This window comes from Carcharhinus amblyrhynchos, chromosome 12, assembly GCF_965287045.1.
Source record: "Carcharhinus amblyrhynchos chromosome 12, sCarAmb.v2.hapA, whole genome shotgun sequence".
In the NCBI taxonomy this organism is placed as follows: domain Eukaryota; kingdom Metazoa; phylum Chordata; class Chondrichthyes; order Carcharhiniformes; family Carcharhinidae; genus Carcharhinus; species Carcharhinus amblyrhynchos.
In genome coordinates this window covers 569,968-580,525 of record NC_137335.1, presented here as the reverse complement: position 1 = coordinate 580,525, position 10,558 = coordinate 569,968, and the positions used below count along the sequence as shown (strand labels likewise).

Sequence of the window (10,558 nt, the reverse complement as noted above, 5' to 3'; positions counted from 1 at the left end):
CCACTTCTCATTCTCCTGTTTGCTTCTTTACTCCAGTATTCAACCTGGTTTTCAGCTGCCTTTGAAACCTATTCCCTGCTGACTATTTGGGGGTTTTCTGTTTTAATTTGTTAATAACCGGGAACATTCATTCTCATTGCTCCCCTCCGCCCCCCAGTGGCGGGCTGCGGGAATAACGCCCGGAGGCGGGGTCTGCGCCAATGGGCGGAGTCGGAAGTAGGGGGGTCCGAGGGGAAAGGGACGGGACGGGCGGGGCCTGGAGTGGGGGGCGGGGCCAAGGCAAGGCGCGGGAGGGGGAGCGCGGGGCTGGGGTCGGGAGCAGTGGGCTGGCTCCGTGAGTCGGGGCCGGGTGTGGAGCGGGACGAGTCCGGAAGTGGGGGGCGGGGAATGGAGTGCCTTCAGGCGAGGGCGGGGCATAGAGCTGTGTATGGGCGGGGCCGTGGCGGATTATGGGTGGTGTCAATGGGGCGGGGTCAGGAGCGGGGGGAAGTCCCGCTTTCGCTGCTCGGCGGTGTTGGGCGGAATGACGTCAGGCGCTGTTGCCGGTGTCTCGGGGCCGCGGGGGTCGCGGGCGGGTTTGGCGGGATCTGGACAGTCCGTTTTTTTCCGTCAGACCAACAGGATGAAGGCAGAGGCCTACTTCGTTCCTTGTAACATCATGGGGCCATGTTTCAGTAAGTTCACTGTCTCTTACCAGGATGGCCGAGTGGTTAAGGCGTTGGACTTAAGATCCAATGGACATATGTCCGCGTGGGTTCGAACCCCACTCCTGGTAAATGGATTTTTGCAGCCAATTCACCAGAAATTTCTCACTGGTAAAAATCTTTTAATTCAACATCCACTTCTTAATATGAAGCTAAATAAAATGTTGCACCGTAAAAACATCTGCAGTCACTGTATATTTAGTATCTTAATTTGTGCATGTGTTATAACTATATGAAATAGAATTTCTTTATTCATCTTTATATGTTAACTAAAATTATTTCAAGTATGTTGAAACATCAATCTGTAAATATTGATCAAAATTATTTCAATAAAATTGCAGCATTGATGTTTATGTAGTTATGTAAGAATATTTATGAAACTTCAAATTCATGTTTTATGTCATGAAATAATTTTATCAAATTATTTCTGCAAAATAATGTTGATACAATGTTTAATTTTAATCTTTGGTTGTCCCTCAAGATCGAGAATGGCTTATTTCCATTCCGATCCCACGAGTTCTGAGATGTCCATTGTGCCATCTGCTGACTGCCACACGTGGGGCAGGTAAGGTGAGCAGAGTCAGGTAGATAAGGCATTCGGTAGGTGAGGCATTCGGTAGGTGAGTTGTTTGGATGCGTGTTCATTCCCTCCAATTTGCCTCTGCACATTCCTGACCAAGTCTCAATGTGTTGGGTACCTGCTGGGATGAGTCATAAGTCAGGCTCTTCACTAAGTTGGCAGGTATGTTTGACCAACATTCCTGAAGTGTTTCCACTGTCCATTTGTTCATAGCATGAATTAATAAAATAAAACTTTAATATAGCGTCTATTTCTTCCTCAATATGTAAAAAGGTTACATAAAGATGTTTCCAATTAAAATATAATTTCCAATGTCTTATGTTTAAAATACACATTTACTTATCCAGAACTGCAACAATAAAAAAAATTGAAGTGAATCATTGACGGTTTTAATGTTGAAGTTTATGCTTTGCAGGTTAAGGAGGTCTTTAAGAACGTTGGCCTGTGTATCTGGATGAACGAATTAAGTTAGAAACAAAAAGATTTGGGGCTCTTGAGAAGGTACTTTGCCCAGAATGATTTCAGAACGATTCTGTGTTTGACAGAACATTGACTCCCGGTGTTCAGTGTTTCACATTACACCACAATCCTCTTCTTGCTTGTCGTGTAGCAGCAGCAGAGGGCAGCAAGTTGATATGGCTTTTGACTACTGCGTCAGCATCGGGTTTCCTGCTTTAAATATCTTCCAAATTGAAGATAAATGCAGCCAGCAAAAAATGTGGACAATTCTGTGTAAAGTAACAAATAAGTACAAATAGTTTCATAAATTTAATAAAAGATTGATCTTTTTAACCTTCCAGTTTTCTCCACAATGCTGCATGGTTATTAATAGGGTTGATGTTAATCATCTTGTGGTATTTTTCCAGCTACAACAGTCTAGGCTGTGAGGCTGTTCAGCTAGAGGAGGCATGTTAGAGGCTAGTGAAAGTTAGCAGCACCTTAAATTAATAACCAACACCACAAACCATGGCAGATTTTGACTACTGTATCTCTAGTTACTCTTCGTGTTTCCCTGAGATCAGCTGCTCAGACACAGACCAGTAATTAAACTTGGTCTGCATGGCTGAGCTAGTCACTGGACAAACTATTGGGGGAACAGATAACTGAAACATCACACTGCCTATTGCAGCGAGTACTTACCTCACTGAAAGATGACTTGATCAATAATGGAAGGATTAACACGATCTGAAATGTTAACCATTTCTCTCTCCACTGTCAGTGGCTAACCTGCACTTTCTGTTTTACTTTGATTTCCAAACTCTGCAGTACAGTAAGTCTTCATGTTAAGTTGCCCCGGTGTAAGTGGATTTGTTATAAAGTGATGTTTGTTTTAGGTCCCATTTCTTTGTTATATGTGCTAATCTCTGTGATAGTGTTTTCTCCAGTTTCACGCGTCATTGCGTTTTACATGTGTATCATTGTGTTTTGTGCTTGCGTCACTGTTTTGCATCTGCACCATCGCTTCTCACATGTTATCAGGTTCTGTTGGGTCAATGCCATTGGGTATTGTTATCTAGTACTGTATTGGAGTCAACAACATCCATCTTTCTTTTTCAAAAACAGAGGCACCCAAAGCCAGAATTTATGAAACTTCGGACTTTGCTATGAGTCTTTAATCACTTGATCAATTGGGCCAGTGGGCTGACGAATGGCCGATGGAGTTTAATTTAGATGAATGTGAGGTGATGCAGTTTGGTAGATTGAACCAGGACAGGACTTACCCAGTTAATGGTAGGATGTTGGGGAAAGTTACAGAACAAAGAGATCGAGGGCTACAGGTTCATAGCTCTCTGCAGTGTTGCCACATCCAGAAGTGAATGAATATGGACAGTCAAACAATTCACTGGAGGAGGGAACTCCACAAATATCCCTATTCTCAGTGATGGAGGAGCCCAGCACATCAGTGCAAAAGATATGGCTAAAGCATTTGCAACAATCTTCAACCGGAAGTGCCAAGTAGATAATCTATCTCAGCCCCCTCATAGGACATCAGCATTACAGATGTTGATCTTCAGCCAATTTGATTCACTCTTATGATATCAAGTAACAGCTGAAGGCGCCAGATGCTGCAAAGGCTATGGTCTCAGACAGCATTCCAACAATAGTACTGAAGATATGTGCTCCAGAACATGCTGTGCCCCGAACCAAGCTGTTTCAGTCCAGCTACAACTCTAGTATCTACCCAGCAATGTGGAAAATTGCGCAGGCATGTCCTGTACTGAAAAAGCAGGACCAATCCAACCTGGTCAATTACTGCTCCATCAATCTACTCTCGATCATTAGCAAAGTGCTGGAAGGGATAATCAACAACGCTATCAAATGGCATTTAGCAATGACCTGTTCATTGATACTGATTGGGTTCCACCAAGACTACATAGCTCCTGACTCCATAGAGCCTGAGTTCAAACATGAACAAAATAGCTCAACTCCAGAGGTGAGACGAGATGACTGCCCTTGATATCAAGGCAGCATTTGATTGAGTGTGACATCAAGGAGCCCTAGCAAAACTCAGGTCAAAATTTTCTGCTTATTGGGGTCATACCTGGCACAAAGGAAAACGACTTAGGATTGTTGGAGGTCAGTCATTCTGGACATCACTGCAGGAGTTCCTCAGGGTGGTGTCCTGGGCACAACTGTCTTTAGCTGCTTCATCAATGACCATCTTTCAGTTTTAAAGTCAGAAGTGGGGCTCTTTGCTGATGATTGCACAATGTGCAGCACCATTTGTCACTTGTCACCTACTGAAACAGTCCAGGTCCAAATGCAGCAGGACCTGGACAATATCCAGGCTTGGGCTGACAAGTATTCAGCAACATTTGCATCACAAAAGTGCCAGGCAATGACCATCTCCAACAAGAGAGATTTAAACCATTGCTCCTTGACATTCAATGGCATTACCATCACTGAATCCCCCACTATCAACATCTTGGGTGTTACCATTAACCAGAGACTGAACAGGACCAGCCATATAAATATTGTGGCTACAAAAGCAGCTTGGAGGCTGGGAATCCTGTGGCAAGAAACTCACCTTTACTCACCAAAGTCTGTCCACCATCTGAAACACAAAAGTCAGGAGTGTGATGGAATTATCTCCGCTTGTCTGGATGAGACACTTGACATCGTCCAGGACAAAGCAGCCTGCTTGATTGGCACCCCATTCTCAAACAACATAAAATTGGATAAGTTAAATTAATACAACTAAAAACTGCTTCTACGAGGTTACCACAGGTCAAAAGCCAACAGGGATACAAACCAGTACTCTTTCCCATATCGAACAGGGTACTTCACTTTAGTAATGGGGAAGTCATCACAACCCAGACCGCTTACATATTGAATAGAGAGGCTCAAACTTTACAATGAAAGAGTTGTTATGGCCCGAAAGCCACCAGGGCGTTTTCAGCTACAAGACATTGATGTGTGTTTCCTTATTTCAGCCAGACTCCCTGCTATTAACCATATCCTCAAATGAGATACACACAACTAGGATGACCTGTACTAACCTCATTGGGTGTTGTGACACCTCCCCAATCCTGTCACCCGTTGGCTGAAAGCTAGGGAACATTCAGCAGCTGGGAGGATAAAAGCAGTCATTTTCAAGACAAACTTCAGTGAACGTTCCACCAAACCTGCTGTGACCTGGGATGTGGAGAAGGTACCTCGGATGGTGACTTGGGATGCCACAGAAGAGTGTGCCAGAGCCTTAAGAGGACCCTGAGTTTAACTACACAGTGAGCTTAGTGAATTGAATTCAACAGCCGAATCGATTTCAGACCAGGTAGTATTTATTTCTCAGGTAATTAGCCTACCTTATGGAAAGTTAACTTAATCTATTGTGTACATAGAACATAGAACATTACAGCGCAGAACAGGCCCTTCGGCCCATGATGTTGCGCCGACCAGTTACAAAACAATGACCCACTAACCTAAACCAATCCCTTTTCGTCCATAAACCTATCCACGGATCTCTTAAACGCCCCCAAACTAGGCGCATTTACACCTCAGCAGGCAGGGCATTCCAATCCCTCACCACCCTCTGGGTAAAGAACCTACCCCTGACATCCGTCCTATAACTACCCCCCCTTAATTTAAAGCCATGCCCCCTCGTGCTAGATTTCTCCATCAGAGGAAAAAGGCTATCACTATCCACCCTATCTAAACCTCTAATCATCTTATATGTTTCAATAAGATCCCCTCTTAGCCGTCTTCTTTCCAGCGAAAACAACCCCAAATCCCTCAGCCTCTCCTCATAGGACCTCCCCTCCATACCAGGCAACATCCTGGTAAACCTCCTCTGCACCCTCTCCAAAGCCTCCACATCCTTCCTGTAATGTGGGGACTAGAACTGCACACAGTACTCCAAGTGCGGCCGCACCAGAGTTGTGTACAGTTGCAACATAACGCTGCGACTCCTAAATTCAATCCTCCTACCAATAAACGCCAAGACACCATATGCCTTCTTAACAACCTTATCTACTTGATTCCCAACTTTCAGGGATCTATGTACACATACACCTAGATCCCTCTGCTCATCCACACTATTCAAAGTCCTCCGGTTAGCCCTATACTCGACACATCTGTTATTCCTACCAAAGTGAATTACCTCACACTTCTCCGCATTAAACTCCATCCGCCACCCCTCGGCCCAGCTCTGCAACCTGTCTAAGTTTTCCTGCAAACTATGACACCCTTCCTCACTATCTACCACACCTCCGACTTTGGTGTCATCAGCAAATTTACTAATCCACCCAACTATACCCTCATCCAGATCATTAATAAAAATTACAAACAGCAGTGGCCCCAAAACAGATCCCTGAGGCACACCACTCGTAACCGAACTCCATGATGAATATTTACCATCAACCACCACCCTCTGTCTCCTATCTGCTAGCCAATTCCTGATCCAATTACCTAGATCACCCCCAATCCCATACATCTGCATTTTCTGCAGAAGCCTACCATGGTGAACCTTATCAAACGCCTTACTAAAATCCATATACACCACGTCCACTGCCTTACCCCCATCCACCTCTTTGGTCACTTTCTCAAAAAACTCAATAAGGTTAGTAAGGCATGACCTACCTGCTACAAAACCATGCTGACTATCTCCAATCAATTCATTACTCTCCAAATAACTATAAATCCTATCCCGAATAATTTTTTCTAAAACCTTGCCCACAACAGAAGTGAGACTCACCGGTCTATAATTCCCGGGGAAGTCTCTGTTCCCCTTCTTAAACAATGGGACAACATTCGCTAACCTCCAATCTTCCGGTACTATACCAGAGGCCAAGGACGACCTGAAGATCAGAGCCAGAGGCTCTGCAATCACTTCTCTTGTAAGAATTCTTTATTTAACCTGTGAATGAATAAAGCTAAGTTTGAACCACAGTCCTTTGTCTCATAAAGTAAAAACACTTGAGTGAGTGTGATTAACTGGTGGAAGTGTCTGTATAGAATACTTCAGACAGCCATACCATCTACAGGAGTACTTCACAGACAGCCATACCATCTACAAGAATACTTCACAGAGACAGCCATACCATCTACAAGAATACTTCACAGAGACAGCCATACCATCTACAAGATATCACTGCAGGAATTCACCAAGGCTGCTTCGACAGCTCCTTCCAGACTGACAACCGCTACCATTTAGAAGGACAAGAGCAGCTGATACAGAACACCAGCACCTAGAGGTTCCCCTTGAATCAATTCACCATCCTGCCTTGTTAGCATTTCTTCATTGTTGCTGGGTCAAAACCCTGGAGCTCCCTCCCTAACAGCACAGTGGTATACCTACACCACATGGACTGCAGCAGTTTAAGAAGGCAACTCACCACTACCTTCTCAAGAGCAATTATGATCTGTATAGTGGGCAAGAAACAATACTTTTCACTACAAAGTAACATGTGACTATAATAAATCAAAGCAACATCAATTAGGGATGAACAACAAATGTTGGTTTAGCTAGTGACGTCCATACCCCTTGAATTAATTTTAAAAAACCAGCATTTATTGCCCACTCCCGATTGAGAAGTTGGTACTGAGCTGTCTTCTTGAACCTTTGCAATCGATGCGGTGTAGATATGTCCGCAGTGTGGGAAGGAAGCTGCTCAGAAAGGATAGCAGGACTAGGGGGCACAGCCTCAAGATAAAGGGGGGGGCGGTTTAGAACAGAGTTGAGGAGGAACTTCTTCACTCAAAGGGTGGTGAATCTCTGGAATTCTCTGCCCGTTGAAGTGGTGGAGGCTACCTCGCTAAATATTTTTAAGACGCGGGTTGATGGGTTTTTGATAAGAGAGGGGATTAAGGGTTATGGGGAGAGGGCGGGAATGTGGAACTGAGCCACGACAGATCAGCCATGATCTTATTGAATGGCGGGGCAGGCTCGAAGGGCTAGTTGGCCTACTCCTGCTCCTACTTCTTATGTTCTTATGTTATCTGTTTGATGTATCAAAAAAATGAGTCTAGTTGGATTCCAACTGATACCATGTTACGCAGAGTAATATTTTCTATGTATCATTAGACTATCATCGACAAATAGTGTTTTCGAGGGGTTAGATTTTATCTGCAGGTTGATTCAGTGATGTTTTGAGGCTATGGATCAGTCTTGACATCTATAACCACAGAAGATGTCATTAATCCTCAACTTCGTAGCGAGCAGCAGTCAGATTACTGGGTGTGACATTTAATAACAAGCAGCGAGGCCACATTTCACTGATTTTCCAGCATCTTTCCATCTACAAAAGATGATGAACGTGCATCAAACGACCCATTTCAAATAGGATGTCTTCATATGCTATATATTTGCATTATATTTGCTTATCCTAATCCTAATCCTAACACTGATGCCTAAAAATGGCCGTTCTTTGAAAGGCAGTTTCTGTTACAAGTGCTACTCATGAAGCTACGGGTGATGTTGTGGATTGTTTTCAGTATTGGCATCTGCTGCCAAGCTGCTGTAGCTATTGGTCATTGTGTTGGTATAAACCAGTCCACAGGAGGTGTTGCCATTTCTCTATTGTCAATGAGTTACTCCCAGGTGCAATCATCAATGTCTCTGGCCTTCATTTTGAGCTTGTAAGCATCTTTGAAGTGGAGTTTTGGACATCTGCCTGATGATCTGGCTCTGTTTGAAATATACCCAATTTGATTGACATCTCAGGCTTTCTGCAGTCATGTGACCATGCCATAAGTCTTTCTCCAGAGGCAGACACCTTAAGATCAGGTCAATAAAGATCTCTCACAGAAGCATACTAAGGAAGTACACCTGTCCTTATACTTGAAATGTGGCAGAAAAGCAGCTGTTCTCCTTAGTTGAAGGGTCAGTCACAAGGAAAATAGGTTCAAGGTGAGGGACAGGAGGTTTGGGGGAGATGTGAGGAAAAACTTTTTTTCCCAGAGGGTGGTGACAGTCTGGAATGTGCTGCCTGGGAGGGTGGTAGAGGCGGGATGCCTTCAAGAAGTACCTGGATGAACACTTGGCACATCTTAACACTCAAGGCTATGGGCCAAATGCTGGCAGATAGGATTAGTGGGAGTTCAGGTGTTTTTAATGTGTCGGTGCACACTTGATGGGCCGAAGGGTCTCTTCTGCACTGTATAATTCGATGAAAGTAGAGTGTATAACCTTGCAAAATGAGCGGAGAAGACGATGAGAACACAAACACAGAGGTTCAAAATCTGTAACAAAAAGTTGCTGAAAAGAACAACGCAAAGCAGACAAAGGCTGCAAGGCCACAGGTGAGACAGCTCAGAAACACACAGAATTAAAAATCTGCAGAAATGCTGCTGAGAAAAATGAAACACGGTCAAAAATTGCATATAAATTACTGAGTAAAAATGGCTGTAATTAGTTTTCTAATCCCATTTCTAGTGCAGTTGCAAAATTATGTATTGCAACCCTGCCAGTTTTTTTACAATGTCAAAACTATGAGATTACAACAAGTATGGGTGTGAGGCCAGTATGTTGTTGCCAGTGCAACATGTGGGAGGTCTTGGAAGCTCTTGGTCTACCAGACATCCACACCTGTGCTCGGTGTGTGGAGCTGCAGACCCTACGGAACCAGGTTAAGGAGCTGCAAATGCAGCTCGAGGACCTTCGGCTCATTCGAGAGAGTGAGGAGATAATTGATAGGAGCTATCAGCAAGCAGTCACACCAGGGCAATGGGAAGAAGGCACATGGGTAACTATTAGGAAGGGGAAACCTCAGGTGATGGAGAGCACGCTGGTGGATGTCCCCCTTCAAAATAAGTACTCCGGCTTGAGTACTACTGGGGGGGACAGCTCATCTGAGGGAGGAAGCGGTGGTCAGGTCTCTGGAGCTGAGGCAGTACGTCAAAAAATTAAAAAGAGAGCAGAAAGGTAGTACTAATAGGGGACTCCACAGTGAGGGGGGCGGACAGGCGTTTTTGTGGACGTAGACGTGAGTCGCGGATGGTGGTTTGTCTCCCTGGGGCTGGGATCGGGATGTCTCTGGGCGTGTCCCAGACATCCTGAAAGGGGAGGGTGAGGAACCAGAGGTTGTAGTGCATATAGGTACTACTGACGTAGGCAAGAAGAGGGAGGCAGTCGTGAAAAGGGACTATAGGGAACTGGGTAGGCAGCTGAGGAAGAGAAAAGCAAAGGTAGTAATCTCAGGATTGCTGCCTGTGCCACGGGAGAATGAGGGCAGGAATGGAATGAGGTGGAGGCTGAATGCGTGGCTGAGGGACTGGAGCAGAGGGCAGGGATTTCGGTTCCTAGATCATTGGGACCTCTTTAGGGGCAGGTGTGACCTGTACAGTAAAGACGGGTGGCACTTAAATCCCAGGGGGACTAATATCTTGGTGGGAAGACTGGCTAAGGCTACCGGGGGGGGCTTTAAACTATAAAGGATGGGGGGAGGGAATTGTGATGGGGAGACTGGGACGGAGGAGGTTAGCTCCCAGGTAGGGAAGGACTGCAGGCAGTATGAGAGGGAGGTTAGACAGGGGGTGGAGAAGGGAAATGCCCAGACTGAGGGGCTGAAGTGTATATATTTTAACGCTAGGAGTGTAGTGAATAAGGTAGATGAGCTTACGGCGTGGATTGCTGCTTGGGAGTGTGATGTGGTGGCCATTACGGAGACTTGGATGTCTCAGGGACAGGACTGGGTACTTCATGTGCCAGGATTCAGATGCTTCAGGAAGGACAGGGAGGGAGGCAGAAGAGGTGGTGGAGTGGCACTGTTGATCAGGGACAGTGTCACGGCTGCAGAGAAGGAGGATGCCGTGGAGGGACTATCTACAGAGTCTC

The 10,558-nt window shown here is 45.1% G+C and overlaps 1 non-coding gene across 1 annotated transcript; it reads left to right on the top strand.

The window, feature by feature from the left end:
• The first annotated feature begins 692 nt into the window (after positions 1-692).
• On the top strand, positions 693-775 carry trnal-uaa (transfer RNA leucine (anticodon UAA)). The gene has a single exon. It is a non-coding gene; the product is annotated as a tRNA-Leu (tRNA).
• Positions 776-10,558: the final 9,783 nt, after the last annotated feature.